Raw genomic sequence first — 27161 nt, forward strand, 5'->3', positions numbered from 1 at the left:
TTCTCACTCATATGAGCTAGTCTTCTGTGCTATAAGTCTGGTGACTCATTTTCTTTTGCTGCATTAAGACTCTCTAGACAGATTTTTGTTTGAGTCTTGTACAGTGTTGAAGACATCTCTTCTCTGGCAATTGTCAATGCTCCTCATGTCAGCTTCCAACGGCCAGTTTTGAATGTACTTGTATAGCTTTGTTGGTCCAAGGTGCTTTCGGGGATAAGATTGAGGCGCAAATCTGGAACATGCCTCACATCTTTGAGAACCAGCTTGTATCCGACATTAGTCTGAATACTAATGTCTCCAATATCCACAATCTTTGAATAGCTAGAATTCCTCATTTGAGCAGTGCCAAAATCTCTAGCATTGTACGATCTGAAGAGTTCTCAGTGGGAAGTGGCGTGATAGGATGCAGCTATGTCTATCACCTATTTTGTGTAGCTGTGGTCAGCCACGTGAAGGTAATCCTCCTCTTCACTAACTACAAGAAGTATTTCATTAGTTGTTGTGGTTGTCGTGTTCTCTTCTCCCTTTGACTTACTACTTCGGCCTTTAGCTTTCTGGCTTGGGCAGTTCCTCTTTATGTGACCCTCGTAGCCACAGTGAAAGCAAGTGAAGCTAGAGTTACCTTGACTTTTACTATCTCTGGATTTACTCATGTTGTTCCATCTGCCTTTACTCTTACTTCTTTCTCCACCCCTTTCTCTACCTCTATCTTTTGTGACAAGAGCATGGGACTGATTACCTTCCATGTCTTTCCTCCTTGTCTCTTCATTGTACATGGTGTCTGTGACCATGCTCATGGTCGGCTTCTTATCTGGTGTAGAGTTATTGAGAGAAACCACCAACGTTTCCTAGCTGTCCGGTAAAGAATTGAGCAGTAGAACGGCTTGCATTTCATCGTCCAAGGGCATCTTGATGGTTGCAAGTTGATTCACCAGATTCTTGAATTCACTGATGTACTCAACGACAGACACACCATTCTTCAAATTCAGATTTACAAGCCTTCTCATCACCAAGGCTTTGTTTCGGGTGGTCTTTGACTGGTACATTCTTTCTAACATTGTCCAGAGGACATATGCATCTGTCTCCTAGGCAATATGGTGGAACACACTGTGGTCTATCCATTGTTTGATATGACCAACAATCTTCCAATTCATCTTTATCCAGACTTCATCCTTCTCTGCTTCTGGTTTAACCCCTTTTAGAGAAATTGGGTCAAACGGGCCTTTACAATATAGGACATCTTCCATCCGTAGCTTCCAGATTCCATAATTGGAAATATGTGGCTTTATCATCCATCCTGAAGTTGATGTGGATTCCTCCATCGTCTTCTTACTTTTTACAGAAACTCTGATTCAAAAATATGGCTATACAGATCTCTTCGGAATACTCCAAATAGTTAGAAACCACTACTGGCTCGCCAAAATTGGACTTCAAATGGCTCAGTTCTAGACACAATAAGTTTGACGGTTCAGATCTGCGGATGTACCTTAGCCGCGTAGCATCGGATAATCCTTCTGCTTCTGGGTCAAGTTGGGTTAACCCAGTGGGTTGACTGGTCAGCTGGTGTGCTAACGTGGCAGACACGTAGCACTGTCCTAGGCTAACGTGGCAATGACGCGTCAATGACGTGGTGCTGACGTGATGCTAACGTGGCGATGACGTGGCGCTGAGCTGGTGATGACGTCACTATCACGTGTAGAGCACTCACATTCTTCCTTCAGCCGCGCGTCAAACGCTTGTCTGAGACTGGTATGACGCGTCGGTGCTATTAACGGCGCGTGGAGCACGTGTTTGAGATTGGGACTCACGCGTCTTCTTTTGAGGGCGCATGAGAGCACATGAAGAGTCTTCTGGGGCTCTGCTTTGCAGTTCTGGACTCCACTCGTCGAGAGCTTCCTTCCAGTATGCTCAAAAGTAAATTTTGAGCAACTTGATTTCTGGGCAATTTTGAGAAACACACCCTGTTTTTTTTGCAAATCCATTAACGAGGCTTTGATACCACTTGTTAGGATTAAGGCACACTCAGAAATCAATAACACACGAGATTTACGTGGTTCAGCAGTAGCCTACGTCCATGGGAGAGATATCCACTGTAGAATTATCCTAGAGGGAGTTTACAACACTTACACCTCACACTCTCTCTCTATTACACTCTCACTCACAGATACATATACTTTGTGTTTTCCTCATTATCAGCCCCTCCTTTTCACCTCAATTTATACACAAAATAGAGAAAACAAAGTTAAGGAAAATCGGTGGACATTTAAAACAGAAAGAAGAAAAAAATGGGATGGTCTTCCAACTGCCCTCTCCCCTCATACTCCTTGATTTGGTGGCCTCACTGATTCCTCCATGTGGGTTGGAGCTAACAGGAAGGTTGTTCATTATGTAGAGGATTTGGTCCTCTAGGTACAAGTCTCAAGTACCTTGCATTTGAAGTCAATATTATTGTGTGAGGCTTATCTGTTTTGGAGAGATCAGACCCAGGCACGACTCAAACTCAAACTTGGATTTGCAGTCTGCATTTTGAAAAAGAATGGGACTTTCACTCTTCATTGTAGTCGGAATGCGTGTCTGCGCTTTCATTGAACGAGTAAAAAACATAACCATAAAAAATTGCAACATTCTTGTTACAATAAGACGAGCCATTTTTGCAACAAACAAGAATTGCTTAATTAAGTAACTTATGTAAACAAGTGATCCTATTTATAGGACTATATAACTTATTAACAGGTCATACTGTGGTATACACTCCTTAAAAATGTACCATATGTAAATTATGTAATTTGTAAGTTTAATTATCATAAATGACATAGTTCAATACAATTAGTATGAATAATTAAAAATAAAAAATTGATTTATAACCAAATCTCACATGAGGTATAATCAAACAATTCTTGGATCATAGCCAAAATAATGTTATAATCAATATCACAATGTGCCATAACTAACAACACAATAGATCATAACCAAAGACACAAAGGTTGTAACTAAAAGTGTTTATGATACCTAGAATTTCTTCTCATTCACGATAAATTTAGAGATTGTATTTTTAATTTTCTAACATTTCTCTGAAAGAGATAAAATATAGCTTCTTTTGTTATCTTCTAACCATGAGCAAATCTCTCATTTATTTATTTTATGAAAGCAATGTTAGGATACAAAATTTTCTATTAAAATTTCTATCAAATACTCATATAAGTATGAGACTCACTATTATGTAGGACCTACACTCATATGAGTGTTTAGTAAAATATTTGAAATCTCTAACATTTTTTATATTTATTAATGCGCCTTATGTATGGAATCGTTGCATTTATTAACCAAATTCCATTACTATGTATAATTAATTGTTCTTTTTTTCTTTTTGTTTTTTCATTTTGGTTTATCTCTGTTCTTTTTTTGTTCAAAATTTTAATAGTAAATAACAAATAGATTACATTGTAATAAAACTGAAAATAAGGAGTTTAAATTGAATTTACAAGGATCAAAGTGAAACTTTGCTCAAATTAGGGGCACCAAGGGTGTAATTATCCATTATTTATTTATTCATTTTGTAGTTCAAAACATTTTAACATTGCACAGTGTATGGTAAAAAATAAAATAAAATGGAATTGAATTAGACATTAACAAAATATTCTGAAATTTCAATTGCTTAAGTTATTATTATTTAAAATTATGTGGATGTTGGGGGTAGTAAACAATTACTTAAGGGATATTGACACTTGTAGAGGGATTAAAATAGAATTTGACCAGAAATATATGGAGTTGACTATCACGATTTTATGTGTAGAGAAAAAAGTGAGATTTGATCAAAAGTGTAGAAGTTTACTATCATAATTTTATATGTAAGGACAGAAATAAGATTTGGCGCAAGCGTAATTTATCCTTTCCAAAATTATTCCTAATTTATTTCATGCTAGTATAGTTAAAAATTGATATTGACCTATTTATGGTTACAAAATGGAAACTTACTAATATTTACAAAATCAAATGTTATTTGTAATTGGTTTTTTATTAGGGTGAAGCACCAATAAATTTTAAAATGTGATCTTGTATACTATTTAGTCTTTCATTTTTTCTTATAAATCTAAAAGTTTTAAAGTGAAAATTATACAAAAGATGTTTGGATTTAATTTTTCAGGGATACAAATAGGATTATCTAAAAGTAAATTACACAATTGGGCAATTTTCGCTATAAAAGTTTTAGATTTTCCCTCATTTTGGAACAAATTTCACATTACAAACAAAAACATAACATTCTAATGTAACACTTCAATAACGTAACACTCTAATGTAACACATTAAAAAACTCTTTAGTATATTTTTCCAAACGTAATAACGTAACACTAAAAAAAATACTCCTTAGTGTATTTTTTCCAAACATAACACTCTAATCAATGTAATCTCAAACATAACACTCTAATGTAACACGCAAAAATATTAAAAATTTCTTAGTATACTTTTTCTAAACGTAACACTCACATTTTAAAATTATACATTTGCCAAATTTACTAAGGAATTTGTGTACTCATTTTAGAGTGGTTTGAAGAATCTCACATCCTTTTTTTGAAATGTTATTTTGGAGTGTTAGGTTTGAAAAAAGTACACTAAGGAGTTTTTTTGTGTGTTACATTAAAGTGTTGCACAAAAGAATTTTTTTGAAGTGTTAAATTAGAGTGTTACGTTTAGAAAAAGTACACTAAATATTTTTTTTTTTTGTATTACATTAAAGTGTTACACTAAGAAATTTTTTTATGTGTTATATTAAAGTGTTACACGAAGGAATTTTTTTGGAGTGTTATGTTTGAAAAAAAATACAATAAGGATTTTTTTTTTTAGAGCATTACGTTTGATTATTACATTAGAGTATTACAGTTTGAAATTATATATTTGTCCAAAACTTACTAAGGACTTTTTGTATTCCTTTTGAAATGTTTGAAGAATCTCATACTTCAAGTCATTTTTGTACTCCTTTTGAAATGTTTTCCAAATAAAAAAAAATTTCATACAAAAAATTTATCCTAAATTTGATTTTCATATATTGTGTACATTGCCTTTCTAGCACAAAGAAGAAAAAGACAAGGAAATATAATATAAATTAGGGTATAACCGTAAATCTAATTTTTAAATAATATATTAAATCTATCTTTCCAAAATCGATGAGACTAATTGGTCTATAAGAAAATTCTTAGAACTAAATGAATCATCATTTCTTAAAATGAAATTTATAGTTTATTATGTAATTAATAAAAATAATAATATTTTAACACATAATCCAGTGATATTTATATATAAATACAAAAGTATTATTTCCTAAATTGTATGTTCGAATTGACTTAATTTTAAAATTTTATTTACCCTTTAAAATGAGTTGGGTAATGCACCTCCTGTACGGGCGCAAGGGCCTCGCCACTTTCCTTTTGCCTTTTTTACGCTTCAATTTTTTAAGTATCATAACTTTTATTTTATATTATTATTTTAAATAAAATCTATACTTTTGAACCATAAATAATTTCTTTTAAGGGAGATTTTTTTATAATTTTTTTTTCATCTACTTATATTCTATTTAATCCATATTATTTTCTTATATTCCAATAAGTCTTATGGGTAACATAGTTATCAAAATACCGTTAATAATATTCACATTTACATTGCGAATATTCCGTAATGTGAATGTTCACACCGTCAATATAAATGTTCACACCATCAATGTGAATGTTAATATGTCAATATAAATATTCATACTATCAATCTAAACATTCACACGTCAATATGAATGTTCACATTGTAAAATATGAATGTTTACATTACCAAATTGTTAATCGTTTAAAAAATATTTGTAAAGATAAAAATGTCCATGAAATACCTTAAATATGAGAATTATGATTTGGTTAATCAAATATTCAAATAATAATATTTATTAGAATACAAAAATATCTTATGAACTAATTGAGATACAAATACTTAAAAAAAGTATTTTCTAATAAACTTTTTTTTTTAATGAAATTAAATAGATTAGTTCAATTGGTCACCACTGTTAACTTCCATCTAATAGATGATTGGATGAATCCTTACCAACTATAATGATTGATTTTTTTTAGGAGTTTTAATCGGAAGTCATATATATATAACACTTAGGCCATCTCCAACAAACCCTGTATCAGATTTGAAATTTGATGAAAAAGTCACTTTTTCTCTCTCTCTAATGGTTTCACCAAATTGATATCAAAATGGGAACGGAACAAAACTTTCATCAAACTGAGGATAAACTCCAGATTTCAGTATATTCACTGTGCTATAACGTTGGGGTGGACCAACCGGTCAACCAGCTGGATATCTGGCCGGTTGACCCACCGGTCGACCGGTTCCCTTTCAAATAGGTAGGTTCAAACAGGTTCAAAAAAAAATTTCTTGGCCATACCGGTCGACCCATCGGAAGACCCTTCCTTTTGATGCACACCGTTGGAGCAAGTCATATCAGATTGAGAAAATGAGCTATTTTTTACTCAGATTTGATGAAAAAAGTAATGAACCGTTGGAGATGCTCTTAGGGTCAGACTTTTCCCTGAGATCAGTTAAAAAAAAAACAAAAAAAGAACTTCTCCCTGAGATTGAATTGAAGTGTGTTATTGAATTTATGAGAGCTCATTACGGATTCTGTTTTAATAATTCGAATTATATGTGTAGAGCTCATCAAGTGCTTTATCCTTGTAAAAAATCATAATGATCGGATAGCAATAATTACTTGATCAGATCAGATTTCTGTCAACAGTAAATATAATTTTCAAATAAATAGTTGACAAAAATCTAATTTGATCAAGGACTTGTAGATATCTGATCAACGTAATTTTTTATAAGAATAAAATATTCAACGAACTCTACACATTGCAATTCGGATTATCGAAATAGGACCCGTGGTGGGCTTCATGGGCCTAACAGCACTATCCAATTTACGAAATAGACTGGAAATAAGCCTAACCCTAAAACTTATATTTTTTTTTTGTCCATCCTAATTTTTCTCCACAATTAGGTTGGACAAATTTTAGATCGGGTCTGATTTGGGTCGGACTTGCATACTTTCAATAAAATAATAACTAGTTTGCCTAATTAAAATTTTAAATTTTTTGTTCATATTATACGATAACTTAAATTTATTAACAAGGATAATACACATTCAATCTTAAAATAAACTATTATTTTTTTCTCATAATACATCCAAATCATTTATACGTATTCTTCATATTTACTTCTTTTAATTTTTTTTCCTAAATTTTAATTACTTTCTTTTCATCTTCTTTTTTTCACTCTAAAATTGCAATCTACACCACCAAAACTCTCAATTATCATTAACGTTATTATTAAATAAATATTTTATTTTTGTCTTTTTGGGTGGTGTTGATGGATTTTAACAAGAGTATCTCTTTTACCTTTTATGACATTCAAAAAAACAACCGTCATTATTTTTTTATTTTTATTTTATTTTATTTTACTTTTTTGATTGCGTTACGAAAAAAAGAATCAACTCTCGAATATTCGAGATTACAAATTTATGAATTTCCCGGAATCTCTTCCACTCCAGCATGGAAATTCTTCCACGTGGTGTAATTTAGGATTTTTAATTTATTTATTATTAGCGTAAAATTTGTGCTCTGCATGGACAAGTAATAAAATGTGATAAATAATACTAAATATATTAAAAATTAACTAAATACTATGATATTAATTAAATATGTATTTAAATAATATATGTTTATATAAATATGCAAGTAATTTTTTTTTAATATACTCAATCAAATAAACTCAATTGAAAATGAAGGGTAAGATTGAAATTCTATAATTATACGATAAAGATTAAAGGAATTAAGTTTAAATTGGAAGATGAATATAGAAAGAGAAAATTAGATTTATGATATCTTAAGATTACTTGATTACTTGATTAGATTTAGAAAGATGAATATAGAAAGACAAAATTAAGTTTAAATTTTGTGTAGTTAATAAATAAGCATTTATGATATCTTATTATACAAATTTCAACTCTATCTCGTGTCTACTACTAATAATTTTTAACAATTTTTGTATTCTAAAGCCACTTAATTAAAAAAAAACAAATAAATCAAGGGTTCACCTTTTTATTTCTTAATTTTGTTTTGTGTCAATAACTTATAAATTTCAACTTTTGTATTTTGAAACTACTAAATAAAAAATCTTTGTTAGTTTCATTTTAATTTTGTTTTGCGTCAAAAACTTATAAATTTTAACAATTTTTGTATTCTGAAACTACTTCATAAAAAAAAAAATCACTTTTCTTTTTAAAATCTTAGTCAATTTTATTTTTATTTTGTGTTGAGAGTCGACAAAGTGGCCTTACTAGAGCTATGCATGAATATTGATAAATAATCAAAAATTAGTTTTAAAATTAAATAATAATATAAAATTTATCTAAAATATGTGGTAAAAATTATTTATAATCAATTAAATTTTATTTATTTTTATCAGAGTTGACACATAAATGACTTATATATTTTTGCCAACGTAACCTTCACATAATCATTAAAAATTGTCTTGATCTATGCCCAAGAATCATTTGACCTAATTATTTATTTATTAAATTGGTAAATATGTGACGACCGAGTCTTTTCCTTCCTTTTCTTTTCTTCACTTTCTTCCTTCGCTCCGTCCTCCTTTTACCTTCGTTGGATTGACACATTCAGAAATGGTTCTCAAAATAATAGTTCTTGTTTTGTTTTGTTTTGATTGGGGATTTAAATCTCTTTTGTTTCGGAGGGTGCGCGCTCGAGTTCGGAATGCCTAGGAACGAAACGAGAAAATTCTGGGCTGGAAACCAAGGGCCGCACGTGCGGAATTTAGGGGAAATCGGGATGGCCTACTGCTTAATATGCACGAGCGGAGTGAGGTGCGGGAGAGGAGCCCCGCACGTACGGGGGTGGAGGCCGCACGTGCGAGAGAGGCGCTCCGCAATTGCGGGGAGGGGCGCCGCACGTGCGGTAGCCTGGGCAGTTCGACAACCCTGTTTTTGTTTTCTTTTGGTCAGAATATGTATCTTATTTTTGACATCTCTCTCACACTCTAAACCCCATTTCTCTCCTCCTTCTCTCTAGAAAACTTCTTCAAACACCAAAATACTTTGATTCTTGCAAATCTTGGGCCAAGATCATCATCATCTACCGCTAATCTTGAAGATCAATAACTACGACTTCACTTGGTGTGGTGGAAATCCAAGATCCTCTCATCCTTTGACTCTAGGGTTTCATCATTTTCTTCATCAAACCTTGAGGTAGGGTTTCCTTTGAGTCATATATATATTTATGTAAGTTTTAAGTAGATTTTGTGGGTTTCCTTTGCTATTTCGAAAATGGGTTTGGTGGTTCAAGAAGGTTGATGGTTTTTATAAAATATACTCCATCCTGTATTCTTTTAAAGATTTTCTTGAAATTTTGGACAAGGTGAGATTATACAAAAGAGATGGAAAATGTTTGGGTTTTGTGAAAAACCTAAAAATTGGGAATTTCTTAAATGAGAGGGGGATGAAGCCTCATGTTGATATTAGATGTATGTATATATATATATATGTATTGATACATGTTTATGGATGAATTGTTGTGAGCCATGACAAGCAAAGAGAATATGAAATGTTAGATGTGTAAGAATGTCTATATATATATATATATGTATGTATGTATATATGTATAGCCCTTTTATTGATGAAGAAATTTCTTAACATATAAAAGAAAGTGTGAGTAGAAGCTAGTATCTACATGTTGCTATGGCTTAAATGAATTTAAATGTTGAATGAGAATGAATTGTGGTTATATTGTTCACATGGTCAAATGATGATAAACCCTTAACTATTGGTTGAAAGAACACGAAAATGAGGAATGAAATAGTTTGGTAATGTTGTTGGAATAATTTGAAAATTGGAGAAATACAATGAGGCATAGAAAAATGATTGCATTGCATACTCATTCGATTTACTATCATGCATTGTGAATTTAAATTGAAGTTATTTACTTCATGAAAGAAAATGGTATTGAGATGAGAATAATGGAAATGTGGTATGGGATAAATACGTTGATAAGTCCGGATAGGGGGTGTAGTGAACTTGATAAGTTGGCCTGAGTGTCCATGGTGAAAGACCAGAAAACCGCGCGAATAGGTGCCGAGCCTTCCGGTTAATACCGATAAAAATGACAACTTGGTAGTACTTGTAGAGTCTACTTGCAGATGCCTGTCTAGGGATTACTAGTGTTGTATTTACCATCCCTATAGATTAAAATTGGAAGTATGGAAACTCATGAAATTGCAAAATGACATTGAAAACATGGAGATTTTCATGAAAGGCATGGCTTGAGATTATTTATCTTTTGAATGGCATTGCATGGCATGTGCTCTTACATTTGCATTTAATATTAGACATCTTATATAAATGTATATACTTTGATAAGGTTTCTCTACTGGGCTTTATACTCACCCCTATGGGACTTTGGTGCAGGTAAAGATGTGGTGATCCTGCCGAACTGAGGGCATGGATATTTTGTGAAGAGTGAATAGCTCTTTTTTGTTGTGGAATAATTTGCTAGCCAAGGGCTATTTTTGAATGGGTTCGAGAGACCATTTTTGTGTAACCGGGCTTAAGCCTCGAAAGTTGTAGCCCGTGAGGGCATTTTGTTTATCTTTAGACTTGATGTCCTACATGCTATAGAATATATATTTTTTTTTTAAATCATTGAATGTATAATTTGCATGTGGAACCCTTGTATAAAACTTGGAGATTTTGATGTAAAGGTTGGTGAATGATGTATCTATTTAAAGAATGAGATTTGATATGTTAAATATGTTGGTTTATTTCGGGGTGTGACAAAATAAATATTTATAAGTATTTTTATTTTTTAAATAAGAAATATGAACATATTTTATGCATATCTATGAAAAAATTTGAACTTAGCTAAAAAAATTTATATATTTTTGTTAATACTATGAAATAAATAGTTACATATATTCATATATTAAAAATTTATCTAATACAGCGTCGCCCTAAATTATGTCACATTTTAACTTTAATCTTAGTAGAAATATTTGATAATAATAAATTTAAACATTATGTATAAATTATATCATAATTTATCGATTTGTGACCGTTATGAGTTAGTTTGGGAGTTCTAACATTGGATTAAACATTCAATGGGAAAATTTTCAGGTCCCGTTTTAATAATTCGAACTGTACACAATTTAGGGTTTGTCGAGAACATCATCCTTGCAAAAAATCAAGTCGATTAGATATGTAAATCACGTGTTTGATCAATTTTGTATAAATCGTTTATTTTCTCACTATCGATTTTTTTTTTCATGCAAAATTGATACAAATATATGGTTACTATTATCTGATCAACTAGATTTTTTACAGGGATGATGTACTTGATGAATACTAAAAATATGAATCTGCATATTATCAAAATGGGGCCCAAAAGTGAGCTCACAAGGCCCAACAACACCTCTCCAATCTGATAGAGGACTGGAGAGAAGCCCATGCCAAGTTAAAGAATCAATAATGTTTAAATTTTAAGTTAAAGAATTAATTATTTTCCATATGTATATATATGGATGTATTAAAATCATGCATTAATGCAATCTCAGGGAAGCAATTTTGAAAATAAATTTTGTATGGTAAACATAAATTAAGGAAGTAATTTGAAATGGTAATTATGGTAGCATAATTTAAAGGTTTAATATAAAATTCCATGAATTTAATTATGAACTAATTAAAATGCAATACATAATGACACTTCGTATTTTCATTATTAAAATAAATTAAAATTAAAAAAAATTGAGTTGAGAGTTTGAATCTTAAAAAACCCTATTAGCGTTTACTGTTTATGAAAATAATAGGATTTGATATACACGTTAAGTAATAATGGTGATGGTGGGAGGAAAAAAAACACATGTTAAGAAATTTTAATTATATAAATTATTTTATACTTTATGGTGAAGCATTTAAAATATTTTAATAGAAAATATTTTGTGATGAAATATTTTTGAGTGTGTGATTTATTAATTTTTTTAATTGAAAAACTCCTTTTTTGAGTGCATGATTTATTAATTTTTTTTCTTAATTAGAAAACTCCTTTCTTATTTGATGGTAAAGAATGAATGATTTCAGAAATAAAAAATACATTGTTTAAAAAAGAAAATGTTAGTGTGTGATTTATTAATTATTTTTTTAAATTGAAAAATCAAAAAATTTGGATTGAGCCCTTAGAGCTCTCTTAGAATTCGATTGGAAAGTGGGTTGACTTTTTGATTATTTGGTTTTTTGGTTATTTTAGCCTGGGCTAAAAAGTTTCGTTTGGGATAGACTTTTTGACTTTTTTGACTTTTTGTGAGAGAAAGAATGTAATGATTATGAGTTGAATATGACATTTTGTTTTTTTGTGGCTAAAATCGTCCCAAACCCAACCCAACCCAACCAAACCCAAGTTGCCAAACGAAGACTTAGCTCCTCACTAAAATCTCATTTTCCTTAAATAATATATAGATTTAGGTGTATCTTGAAAGGTTATTTTAGAGAGAAAAAAAAAAAAAAAAAAACATAGGTTGTAATGAAACTAAATTATAACTCTAAATATTTTAATATAGAGTAATAAGAAATTAGGTATATTTAATAATTTTTTTAGTGCAAAAAGAATCCCCCTAAGAGAACGGGTGTCATGCTAAGTTCGCCCATACTTTATATTGAGCTTAATTTAGACATCCCTAGCCCGGCCTTAAAAAATTACAAATCTCAAGCTTGCCCAGATAATCCAGTAAATATGAATTTTTTTTTTTTTAATTTTCATCTTGAATGAATATTAAATTATTTTAATTCTTTTATTTGCTATTTAAATTTGGAACATTAACAAAGTTCAATGGTAAAATAAATTTAATTTTAACAAATGTCTTTAATTCAAGCCTTAGAAAGAGATATATATATATATATATATATATATATAATTTTTTGTGTTATATATTTTTTCTACTTTATTTCATAGCTAAAAGAATATAAAATTTTAATTAATATTTTATTAATGGAGGGGCCGGGTTAGGTTGAGCTAGAACTCTTTATTTCAAAACCTGGCCGGAATATTAGATCGGCACAAAATCTCAAACGGTCTGGCCTTATGAACAAAATAATTTTTCTAAACCATAACAATATTGGGCTGGGCAATGAAAACAAAAAAAAAAAAAAAAAAAAAAAAAAACTGTTCAAACACTAGTTTTGCCACTAACACATGCATGAGCCCAACGAGCCATATTTCCTGCCGCAAGAACACAGACAATGTGTATGCTCTATATCAATAATAAACTTCTCAGGCAAGACCAAAGAAAAATTATGTGATTCATATTTGTAAGAGTCAAGTCGGGCCCATTTAAATTAATTAGGCCCAATCAAAAAGGCCAAGATTGGTGGGTCCAGATTTATTGCCATCAAATGGACCAGATCGCTTTAAGCTTCGAAAGAGTTCAGATCCACGAACTTAGAGATCTACTCGGGCCCGAACTCGAAAGGGTATTGAGCAAGCCTAGAGATCCGAGGATCAACCCAGAACATTTACGAACCTGGAGCATTCTAGGATCAACTCACCAGAATCATGAGTGAGGTTAAAGCCTGAACAAAGGGCCTGAATCCCGAGGACGGTGGGTGGAGATAAATTCACCCATCAGTTGATTTTGCCTTTACTTGGGTCAAGGTGGCACAATCCCGGGGGGTCTATGAGACTCGACAATATTAGCAGTGGGGGTCCTCTAGGACTACCCAGTCCTTTAGAATGATTGGGGTCCATTGGTTAGGTGTAGCTAAGAAGAAGAGTTCGCCAAAAGATTGATCTCCTTTTCGGGGTTTTCCTTATCCTCGAAGAGGTCACCTCCTTGGACAAGGTAGTTAGAGGGAATTTTCCCCATGTGCCTTGCACATGGGCTCCATCCTACATCATGAGGTGCCTATAAATAGCACCCATCCATAGCTTTACAAGAGATGAATTTCAGAGAGACAACTCTTGGGAAAGAACTAGTTTCGCTTCTCCATTATCTACATTCTTGAACCCTCTCATACATTTGGCAACTCTGCTGGGGAGGCAGATTGGTTAATGATCTCAACAAGATCTGGAACCCACACAACTCCAACAAAGATGGCGGAAGAAGATGAAGTTCACCAACAAGGATCCTCTAATGGTGGTGATGACATGACCATGGCTCCAAATCAACCACTTTTACTTGAAGTCATTCAAGGACTTCAAAATACTCAGCAAGAGATTCTTACCACTCTTTAGAATCTCACTCACACCATGTTGGTGATGAGTTCTAATTTTGCACCGTCGCCAAATGGAAATCAAATTGGAGGTGGAGTTATCCCTACCGGAGTGCAAAATCAAACCCAAGGAGAAGTAGGCTGCAATCAGCCTGTGCCTCATGGCAACACAACAACAGCAACACATGCTCAAACCACAGTAGACGGCAACAGTTTGCCCACACCCGGGCTCCATGGTGTGCCAAGCCAAGATCCAATGGTGATTAGGGAAGGCGCTCTGACGACTGTTGGTGTCCAAACAAATGTAAGGGGAACGATTGCACAAAAAGGAGCTCTGCCAATACCTAATCTCGTTCCACCACCAGTAAATATTACTCACGTACCAAGCCGACCTCCTTTGGTGCTAACAACAAATTTGCAAGCCCAACCCGGTGTAGCTGTGACATGCAGTGGACTTTATGGACCTCAATTCAATGTCCTATCACCAACTGGCTTGTTTGTAGGTGCCGATGGCCAATATCATCGCGTGTCTTCACCAATGGTAAATTCCCAACACCAGAATGGCCAAGCCGCCCCTAGCTTAGTCATTGGGTCCATAAGCCAAATTTTAGGAATGCCACCATCAAATTCTCTCCCTCAACAATTTCTCACTCTTGTCGATGTGCAAGCTACGTTTGATCTCGAACGAGGCAAGAGGACTTTACCTTTTTTACCCAACCCGGATGTCAAGCTACCATACCCTATTGAGATGTTGAGCTATCCATACCCTGAGGGGTATATGGTGCCGAAGTTCATCAAATTTGATGGAAAGCAAGAAAATGCTCAGGAACATGTTGTGTGATTCATCGAGACTCTGGGTATTCATGGTTCAAACCACATCCGTCGGCTGAGAGAATTCTCTAAATCCCTCACTGACTGAGCATATAGTTGGTATGTTAACTTGGCCCCGAACTCCATCCAAATTTGGGAGGAGATGATCAACAAATTCCATGCCAAGTTTCTTTCAAGTGGTTGATAAGGTGACCACACTTACATTGTGTAAGGAAAAGCAACGAGAAAGTAAGGACATCCTTGACTACGTCAAACAGTTTCAGGACAAGGCTATGGATTGCCATGAAGCTGTGGAGGAGAGTTATCTGGTTCCAATCTATCTAGAGGGGGCATTGAATAGGTACAAATTGTTTCTAGTTAATCACAAGCTACCCACCTTCTCGGCACTAATAGAAGCAGCTCGGAACATTAGCACTCCTCAGGCTCATGAGTCCAGATTTAAAGCCAGTTACAAAACAAGTTTCAAATCGTCTCGTGGACCTATCATTGATTCTGCCTCTGCCCTCGATACCCGAAAGTCACAAGGAAGGGATCATAGAGGCTAGAAGAGGAAACAATATAATGGTGAAAGGGCAATGTTTCTTATCCATGTGGAATTGAGGAGGTGAAAGCTCTAGTTAAGGAGTGGGTGGCCGACGGAGAGCTAAAATTGTGTTATGTCGAGAAAATCCTATCAAAGAAGGACCGCGAGAGCCCTGAGTTTTGCGTTTATCATCGCACATTGAAACATTCGACTGAGAAGTGTTGGAATCTCAGGAAAATTTTCAGAGATAAAGTCAAGTTAAACGAATTGAGGTTCAAAAAGCAGGGAACTCAAGACATTCTAGAATAACTAGATCCTCAGCACCGAGACAATGGCAAGAAGGTTGCTATGATAGCATATGAAGGCCCAATGATTGAGGCTATTGCTAATCTCGATGACGATGATTGTTATCTGGACGACACTTTCAAGCCCGAGGGTGAACAAGTTTATTATGGAAGTGCTCTCGATCCAGAGTAGAGCCTTTATGGCTCATGACGAAGGTACGGAAGAGGAGGACGCTGTGTTTATGTGGCATCCTATTTTAAAGAGACTGAGGAGATGGTTAACTACAAGCCTCCAAGAGTGAAGAAAGATCCGGATCACTCTGCCAAAACTCTACAAGACTGTGTAAAATTCAAGCAATTCTTTGACCAACTTAGACTTTCCAGGGAGGCGAGAATAGAAATCACCAAGGCTATCATCAATATAGCCGAGGCACGCCATGAGGAATGCATGTCAACTGAGGGATGCATGTCAACTGAGGGATCCATCCCAAGGAAGGAAAAAGAGCAATCTAGTGCCATTACTTTCTCTGAGACTGACCGGAAGTATGCCTTTTCTCACAACCGCCCGCTTTATATGACTGCTTATATTAATGGGGTTGAGTTCAAAAGGACCTTTCTAGATAGTGGAGCCTCTATCAACATTATGACCCGCGCTACTCTAGAGAAGGCCAAAATCTCTAAAAAGCGTATTGTAAAGTAGCCGATAGTCATCACCAGCTTTGGTAGAGAAATGAGAGTTACTATAGGATATGTAACAGTTGATTTAGCCATCGGAGAGATTCGTTCGGCCTCCAAGTTCCATATTATCAACTCTGAGGTAATCTATCACATCATTCTAGAGAGGACCTAGATGCATAGATATGGGGCTGTACCATCGAGTTATCATCAATGTGTTAAGGCTAAATGGGGAAAGAAGAACGTGACAATTCAGGCTATAGAAAGACCTTTTAAGATCCATGAAGCTCATTATTCTTATGCCATCTAATTCACTGAATTGTCTATTGAAGAAAATCCCACCACCTCTAAGCCTTGGGGGGAGGGGGGGTCAAAATTCCTCGTTGGGAGGATATCAAAGATGACAAGGACCCAAATGCAAAATCAAGTAAGCAGACGACGTCTCGACCAGAAAGTCCACCTATTCCTCAGATGGTGATGAAAGTCCAAGAAAGGGGCAAAATGGTGTACTACTTGTGAAGGTACGAGGAGTCGGTTTCTTTAGCCTCCGACTCTGAGTCAAAGGAAGAGCCTCTTGACAATGACATAGTAATAAAGCCTGAATTGGCTCCAGAATGCATGCAAGACGGACCAAAGCCTCAGCCCGAACAACTTGTCGAAATAGATCTGAGTGATCGGCAAGATGTTCTAAGGCCAATATTCATAAGTTCAAGCCTTAGCCTAGAAAAACGAGAGTAATTGTTAAAGTTGAGGAGCTGATACTTGGATGTGTTTGCTTGGTCATATAAGGAAATGCTCGGACTAGATCCTGACCTAGTCTCCCATTATCTTGATGTGTTCCCTAACTCTAAGCCGATCAAGCAAGCTGCTCAAAAACATTACCCAGATCTTGAAGAGAAAATTAAGGAGGAGATTGAAAAGCTTCAACAGACAGGTTTTATCCAGCCAATACAGTACCCTACGTGGTTGGTGAACATAGTGTCGGTGAAGAAAAAAATGGTCAAATCAGAGTATGTGTAAACTTTCAAGATATGAACAAATCTTGCCCAAAGGATGAATTTCCTCTACCTCACATTGACACTCTTGTGGATTCCACCTCAGGACACCAGATGTTCTCATTCAAGGATGGATTCAGTGGATACAATCAGATTAAAATAGCCGAGGAGGATACAGAAAAGACTGCTTTTAGAACACCTATCAAAAATTTCATCTATACAGTCATGCCTTTCGGACTCAAGAATTCCAGAGCAACCTACCAAATGGCTATGACTGCAATCTTTGATGACATGATCCATCAGGAAGTGAAAGATTATGATGATGATCTGGTGGTAAAGTCTAAAAAAGAAGAGGACCATCTTCGAGACCTTAAGAAAGTATTCAAAAGGTGTCAGAAATTCAAAATGAGGATGAATCCTCTCAAATGTGCTTTCGAAGTGATAGCCAAGAAGTTTCTCGAGTTTCTTGTACATAGACATGTTATCGAGGCAGATGAAGACAAGGTCAAATCCATTAGAACAACACCTCCCCTGCATTCTCAAAAGGAGTTAAAGAAGTTCCTCGGGAATATGTCTTATATTTGGAGGTTTATTCCAGCACTTGCAGAGATCTCTCCCTCATTCAGCTCTTTGTTAAAGGGAGACACCAAGTTCGAGTGGAACCAAGAGCACCAAAAGGCCTTTGAGAGAATCAAGGCGGCCTTGACCATGTCTCATACCATGTTAGCCCTGCAGTTCGGGGTGCCTCTAATGTTGTACCTAACTTCAACCCCCAAGTCCATAGGCATTATTGGTCCAAGATGTAGATGGAGTAGAACACCTTGTGTATTATATAAGCCGGAAGATTCAAGGAGCAAAAGTTTGATATACTCCGGTGGAGAGACATTATTTAGCTTTGGTATTCACTGCCCAAAAGCTTAGACATTACTTCTTAGCACATCAGATTCAGATTGTTACCAAAAGTGATCCAATTCGATACCTCCTTAGCAAGCCTGCTCTAACCAGGAAGGTGGCAAGATAGTTGTTAGCACTAGGTGAATTCGAGATCACATGTGTAGCTCCCAAGGTGATCAAAAGCCAAGCCTTAGCCGATCTCCTTGCCCAATTTCCAAGTGGCGACTATGAACCAGTGAATTAAGAGGAGAAATGCATGCAGCTATGGTTTCCAAGGAAAGCTTTTGGACATTGAGCTTTGACGGAGTTGCAAGCGGAGGGAAAGGTGGAACCGGGATAGTACTTACAAGCAAAAGTGGGGAAAGTTGTATATGTCTTATAAGCTGGCCTTCCATTGTTCTAATAATGAAGCCGAGTACGAGGCTCTTATTTTAGAATGATAGCAGCTAAGAAACACAGTATCAAGAATATTCGGATTCCGGGGGACTCGAAGTTGGTAGTGAAGGAAGTTTTGAGATAGTTCATCTTAAAAGAGCATGCCTTGGCTACATACCGCACGACAGTCCAAAGGCTTCTTGACAAATTTTAGAAGGTTGAAATGTAGCATATGCCTCGCTCCGACAACAAGTTTCCAGATGCCCTCGTAACACTAGGGGCAGGAGTTGACATTCCAGAGAAGAAGGCAACAATTGCTATCAAGAAGAGAACAGAGCCTTCAGTAATACCCAAGAAGAAAGACCTTCTGAAGGACTGGAGAGAAGAAGTCCTTGAACGACTCAGAAACAAAGTTGGAAAATTGAGTATGGCCAAGCTTGCTCAATTACTAATCATCTAAGGTGAACTTTACTTCCGAGGAAATACCGAATTTCTAGCCCGATGTGTTGGTCAACAAGAAGCAAGCTTCCGACTACAACAGATTCATGAAAAGTCCTGCGAGGGTGGGGATATTAATCTGTAAAGAAGGATTCAAAGACAGGGCTACTATTGGCCCGAGATGGAGAAGGCCTTGAATCAACTATAGAAAGAATGCCCCAAATGTCAGTCATACATTTTGGAAGTATGAGAGTTGCTTCGAAATTGATACTTACGACTGGAGACAAGTGTACATTGACTATCTCAAAGAGGGGACATTACTTGAGAACCTGAGGGACATTGCACATCTCAAGAGGAGAGCGAGGCGGTACTTTCTTGATTAGAACAAGCTTTACAACAGAAGTATTGAAGGCACTCCCTTGAGATGCTTTTCCAAGGAGGAGGTAGATCTAGTCCTCAGAAGAGCCCACGTAATTGAACATCAAGGAGGGGCTCGATTGTTCGAGCAACCGATACACCTTGGGTATTATTGGCTAACCATGGAGTTAGATGCCTCCCATTACGTGAAAAGGTGCCAGACTTGTAAAAAACACGAAAACTTGATCCATGCGCCAGCTGTAGATCTACACAGCATCTGAACACCATAGCCATTTCATACCTGGTCTTTTGACCTTATAGGGTCTTTCTCTTCACCATCCAAGGGATATAAATGGATACTTGCAGCTACAGAGTTGAGCACAAAATGGGTCAAGGCAATCCCTTTGAAGAATGCTACTAGGCCTGCAGTCACAAACTTTATCAAAGAAAATATCATCTGCAGGTTCGGAGTACCGAACACCATCCTCTCAAACAATGGCACACCCTTCATAAACAAACATGTGAAGAGCCTCTTAGAGACTTACCAAGCAAGACATCACAAATCCACACCCTATTACCCAAAAGGGAATGGACAAGCAGAGGCCACGAATAAGACCTTGATAAGGATTCTGAGTAAGATGATGGATGAATTAGGTGGGACTTGGTCAGAACAGTTGATAGTATCCCTATGGGCATATCGCACCTCAAAGAGAAAGCCAACTCAAGAAACTCCTTACTCACTTGTGTATAGGTCAGAGGTAGTGTTACCTATGGAGTTGGAGACACCATTTGTCCGAATGGCTCTCACCTCAAGAATGGTACTTGAGCCTCAAATCACTAGTCTGGAGGCATTAGAGGAAAAGCAAGACAGGGCCGCAAAAGTCATGGAAAGGTATCATGAGTCCATCGCCTGGGCCTATAATCAGGCTGTGGTGCCAAGAAAGTTCGAAGAAGGCAATCTTGTATGGAAGATCATAGACCCAATCATGCAAGGACAACCCTTACCCAAGTTTTCGTCGAAATAGGAAAGGCCCTACAGGCTGATCCAAGCAAGTTCAAGCGGGTACCACAGTGTAGACACCCCATTTTTGACCGCCCTTACGACTTCGGGACCACAGATTGCGCACCCAATGATGAATTTGTATATGATTGTGAAATGCTTGAAGTCCTTAGCAGAATGCCTTAGCTTTGAGCCTTAAACCATGTAAACCTCTTGCCTTGTTTTTGGACCAAAATAGTAGTTTTTCAAGCCTAAACATCCTGGGACCTGCAGAACCACTAGTAGGGACTACCGGCTACTATTATGGACTATCAGCCAGCAACGTGGCCTGCCGGCCACTTGTGTGTTTTTTCAGATATTTTTGCTAGCTGTGCCAGCTGTTTCCACAGGTGCATGCACCAATCCATACATGTCTGTATGGATGTTTCTGAGGAGGTCTCATGTTTTTCTACATATAGAGGACCTCTCCTCTTGTTTTAAAGGTTAGAAAAATTTGAAGCAAAATTTTTCTCTCTTTACAATTCTCTCTCTCTCTCTCTCTCTCTCTCTCTCTTACAAGTTCTTCACTCTCTGCCTATACACTCTAAACCAAACCTTGTGGTATTTGTGCTGAGGTGTTTTTGAGCTTGCATTTAGCTCTTTAGGGTGTGTAATTGTTGGTTTGTAACTCAAAAAGGGTATCCCTCTTCAAGAGGTATAATTCTTAGCTTGTTTACTTTTTCTATTTGCCATTTTTCTACTATTTTTGGACTATTTTTTTACATTGAATTTTTGGGGTGAAACTTGTGGTTTAAGGTCATTAAGGGTGGAGGGGTGGATCACCCTTCTTTGCTCCTAACTTCTTAGGCCTTTGCCCTTGTGTTTCCCACCTTTCTATTATCTTTTTTTGAGCTTTTTACGACTGAATCTTAGAGTTTTTTTAGAGGCTACAAAATCATATTTTGAAGTCCCAAAAATGGAGGTGGTAGCCTCCACTCCTTGTGCTTGCTTACTAGCTTAACTTGCTCCATGTTGTAGCATATTGTTTTAGATATTTTTGACCTAAGTCTAGCGCTGTTTTAGGACTATTTTGTAGTTGTTTATTACATTTGAGCTTTGTATAGCATGCTTGTAGTGTAAAGGTCCTCATAGGTTTGGTGGTTCTGGCCTTAGCCACCAACCTTTTTGAGTTGATAGTGTTTATTTCTTGCTTTCCACACTAGTTTTCATCTCTAATCACTTCTGCAACCTCCCTCATTTCTTGGCTTTTTCTTTACTTTGAAAGTTGTTTCAAACTAGTTGTTTGTTTAAGCTTGAGATTGAGGTTGTTGTGCTTAATGGTTTAATCCCTTTGGGGGTTCATTACCAACGACATGACACTTCTCTCATGCCTAAAACAACATTTGGTTTGGTACTTCTTTCCATTAGTGGACTTAAAACTCATTTTTGGACTCAATGAACTAAGGAATGGATGGTAATTAAAATGAAGTAATAAAATTGGGACTAAAAGTGATGCAAGATAATAAAATCAACTTGGGTTCAATCAAACGTTAATTGAACCTATTGAGTCTTGAGTCGTTTCATACTTCTTAGTGAAATAAATGGTTCAAGAGCCAATGTCAACCACTTGCCTTGATCAATCCATGATAGGGAGGAGGTTTTGTTGGTCTTTCATTATGAATTTATTGAAATTATGTCCCTTGGTTCATAAGTCATCATGCAATGAAATTGCTTCGATTGATGATTTGTGAATCAAGCCTACTCCTCCTTTGACCTGTTTGATGAGAAAGAGAGGCAGGGTGGACAAACATCCCCTGAGAATACTCTGGTTTGTGCATTGTTTGTCCTCTATTACTACAGGACATAACAAAAATTAGTGGCCGAAAGGCCACTTTTTCTGGACGGTAACCCATTATTAGTGGCCTGCCGGCTACTACTTCTGGGTTGCCGGCCACTTTTCCAAGGCAGGCATTCCCATTTTTCTAGCAGAGTAGAGCAGAAGCTGAGGCGAAAAACAGTGCATTTTTCTAACTGTGATTGTGCAACAGAGGCATTCGGGTATCAAAACGGAGAGCATTATCGGGTGGAAATCCATATCCATGCATGAGCCGTCCCTCGATTCTCGGGATCCATGAAGTGGTGTTATACTATTGCTGTTGTGCTTGGAATAGCGAATTTGTAGCTATTTAGTTAGAATAGCTAGTTAGTTGTGTTATATTTAATTAATTAGCTAAAGTAGTTAGTTAATTCGATTCGTTGTTGTAATAATTAGTTAAGTAGCTTAGCTAATTTTTTCATTTCAATTTGTAATAGTTAGTTAATTAGGTAATTAAGTAGCTAGATTATTCATTTGGACCCTCCTGCGCGAGGGCAAAGTTGTAATATTGTGTATATCTTCCAACCCCATGTCTTTCTCATTTTTATTTACTTGCTCATAATGGTTAGTTTATAACATCACTTTCCTTTTAGCATACTCCATGTTTGCATCCACTTCTCTTGTATGCATCGAGGCTCGGTTCATCATTCTAACAATGCATTGTCGTTCAAATACTTCGTTGAAAAAGTGTTAAACTGCATGCTATCTAATTGACTCACATGACATAATTAGTAGCCGAGCCTATTAGTTGCATCATTGCATGTGTTGCATTAGTCATGTTACATTAGTTAGGAGCATGCATGTTTTCTAGCTCTTTTGTTTCTTTTGGCTTGCCTTAGAGTATGCGGCGAGCATTTTTGTGCTTTAGCATATCGCATGCGTGTGATTGTTGCCATGTTTAGCATGCTTACCATGAGGCAAAGTGCTTAATTGATATATCTGCTTGAATGCCTGTGGATGAAGGCTAATTGCTTGAATTGGAATAATTTGAGTAATGTACATATGCGATCACCTTTTCAAGTGGTACATATTCGAAACAAGTTTCAAAACAAACATGAATCAAATTGTTCCAATTTTTGCAAATTAATCTATACTTGTATTCGTCACATAGTAATGCTAGCCAAATAACCGGAACAAGGGCGTATAATGTAAATAAGAATCATATCATGGTTAGTAGAGACTGATCTTTGATCGGGCGAGTGGGGTGCTCAATTTACGACCTTTCCCTCTTGTACCTAAGTTCCCGAGCCAAGATAATCTTGGCAATGATGAACATGTGGCCTTTGGCACAAGTCATGGGTTTTCTAAATTTCTCAAAAATATTTAGGTGGTGACTCTATATCTGGCAAAGCAGTTACTTATTGGCATTTTATTGAAAATCAGTTTTTAAAAAGATTTGCCAGATTTAGACTCTTTGGTGTTTATCCATTTCACATTGCGCTTATGAGATCAGATTCAGAACCGCGAGAGTCCAAATTGTAGGGATTAGCAGTATCTGAAAGAAGCATGAAAAGTCGAGCTACAGTTTCTGGCGACTTTGCTGGGGAAATTAGAGAACTTGACTTGAAATTCATGATGTGAAATGTTATCTACACTTATATGTTCTTTGTATTGCATTAGCATTGATGTGCCTAAGTCACTGTGTTTGCCATCTGCTATTCCTAGATGGTTTGACGGAGGCTTGTCCAAAAGCTTGCCAAAAGGCTGACCGGTTATGGGCTTTGCCATGTTGGGAACACAACCCTTGGATCTGGACTACCGTTGTACCATTTGATCATTTTTTCACTTCTCGGTGTTAGGTGTGAGAGGTATATTAGGTAGTCTTGCTGAGGTACCCTCTTTGACCATTTTCCCTAGCTGCACATAGTAAAGCCTTAGTGACTATTCCAAGTTAGGACAGGATGCTCACCCAAATGCAGAGTTATGTGAAACCGCTTGATTAAATAGTGAAGCCTAGTTCATGAAAAAACTAGGACAGGGTAACCCTACTCCTCATAGGCGTGTTTTGGCTCTCTCTTAACTGGTATGTGCTTCACATTAAAACTGTACAAGAATGCGCATAGCAATTGCAAATTTGGTATTTGTTTTGGGGGCAAAATTCAGAGTGGAGTACAGTCCTACAACTTTGATCATGTCTGTAATAACCCGACCCTCGTACATGTTCTCTATTATGTTTTCGGATCCTCTTTTATGATTTCGAATGCTTATTGTGAAATCCTATGAGGAATTAAAGTTAGGTAAGTCTATCTGTTCAACAAGAAAAGTATCTGTTACATTAGAAGGTTTGAATCAGAAATTGGAGGCCTTAAGGGCTTAATTATTTGAAAATGATTTCATATATGTGATCAGCATAATTTTTATGTAATATTAGGCATTTTTGTGAAATTTCAATTTGGAATGCTTAAATGATTGAATTTCGTCCTTATTCACCTATATTTATATATGTATGCTTCCTCCTTAGACAATTGTTTTAGCCCTAGTGATTATCTCAAATATTGTTGGAAAGGAGAAACTAGAGAGGAAGGGGAAATCCTCAAGAAGAGAAGATTAGAATCTTGTGAGGGATTGTAAAATTCAAGATTCAAGGACACACTCCGGGAGGAAGTAACACGTCATCTCAACACTGTGAGTAATAGTACGAAGATATACATTTTATTTATCATTGATAACTACTATCACTAACGCTTTGTTTCTTGTAAGTGTTACGCGAACATGTTACATGAACATTTATGATGATTGAAAGTCAATGTGAACGTTGAAAGATTGGCATACATCGGTATGACTTTGAAATGACTATGTTCTGTTAATAACGAATAATAATTCTCTGTTATTTATAAGCAAACCACGTCGTTTCTGAATAAATATATGGAATTATGTTCATCTTTAAACCAAGTATCTGTATGAAACTAAGATTATTCCATTGTGATACACATGGACCTAAGGTCGTTAAGAACCTATGACAAACATGCAAATGTGTAACATTCACGTTAGGATGTGGGTTATTCTGTCCTTATTAAGCATATGGTAATGATATATGTGGCCTCAGTTAACAGTTGTTATTATTATTATTCAGTTGTCTGCGAGACACCTGTATTAATTTGTAACCAAGCTATGGGAAACTTATGGGCATTATTACATGATGGTATTCTACGAAAACTGGAATTATTTCTATTACTATTCCAATTATGCTATGCTAAGACATGATATGATGATTCGGCCTTTAAGACTTATGAAATTCTGGTATGGAGCAAAGTGCTGTACGGAACTAAGTACTGCAATGCTCTAGAATCCGTACGAGCCACCTCTTGAGTCCATACATATGTGAAAGTTATGAGGCCAATGGCCATTTTGTATGAAGTATGAAACAAAGTGTTGTACTGAACTAAGTGCTGCAATGCGAGTTACCGCTAGAATCCGTACGAGCCACCTCTTGAGTTCATACATGTAAGACAAGGGCTTTATGCCATTACATGGGCTTTATGCCAATCTGATAAGGGCTTATGCCGTTCTGGTATGAAACAAAGTGCTACACGGAACTAAGTGCTACGACGTGAGTCAACTCTAGAATCCGTGTGAGACACCTCTTGGGTTCATATACCTATGTGTTTGAGGGCTTAATGCCAATCTATGTTCAAGGGCTTTTTATGCCATATGTTTCAAGGGGCTATTATGCCAGATGTTCCAAGGGCTTTTTATGCCATATGTTTCAAGGGGCTATTATGCCAGATGTTCCAAGGGCTTTTTATGCCATATGTTTCAAGGGCTTTAATGCCAATGTGTTTCAAGGGCTTTAATGCCAATGTGTTTCAAGGGCTTTATGCCATTCTGATAAGGGCTTCATGCCATTCTGATAAGGGCTTCATGCCATTTTGTTAAGGGATTCATGTCATTTTGTTAAGGGCTTAAAGCCACTGTGTTTAAGATTGGGGCCAAGGCCGTTCTGTAAAAGATACTTTAAGTATAAATGATTTTGAACATGACTATGCTATACAATGTTTAATGAAATCCGTATTTTGAGTTACAAAATGTTTCATATGATAAGCAATTTCTGAAATGAGAAAAATGCTATGAATTTCTGATATGTTTATGACATGATACGCTTTCTGGATAATTTTCCCACAATGCCTAGATGCACTATGAAACCCCGAATATTCAAGATATGACAAGTTTTCTGAAAAAGATACTTTGCTATGCTATGCATATAGAAATAAATAAACCTTATGTTCTCTTTATTGATAAATGCACGGATATGTATTATAATTCACGTTGAGCATTGAATTGTTATGTGCTATTATTCACTGAGCTTGACTCACTCTATTCTATGTTTGTTTCTGTAGGCACTCAAACTGGAGGTCAACCTTAACTTGTGGCTTTTGTTACCCAATTGTCAATCCCTGAGTATCTAAGCTCCTAGATGTTGATCGTTCAAGTTATGGAGTTTTGCTAAGTTTTTAATTTGTACCCTACATGTCTGTTAAGATCGATGTATATGTATATGTACATAGCTGTCTTCAGATGCACGTCTCTGTATATTTATCTGCATTATGTAATTTGTGATCCTGGCATGGTAGTGGTAGCTCAATGGGTATTATGTTACGCTATTATATGTTAATATATGCTTCCGTTCAGGCC

This window comes from Camellia sinensis, chromosome 8, assembly GCF_055761805.1.
Source record: "Camellia sinensis isolate YWXY chromosome 8, ASM5576180v1, whole genome shotgun sequence".
NCBI lineage: Eukaryota > Viridiplantae > Streptophyta > Magnoliopsida > Ericales > Theaceae > Camellia > Camellia sinensis.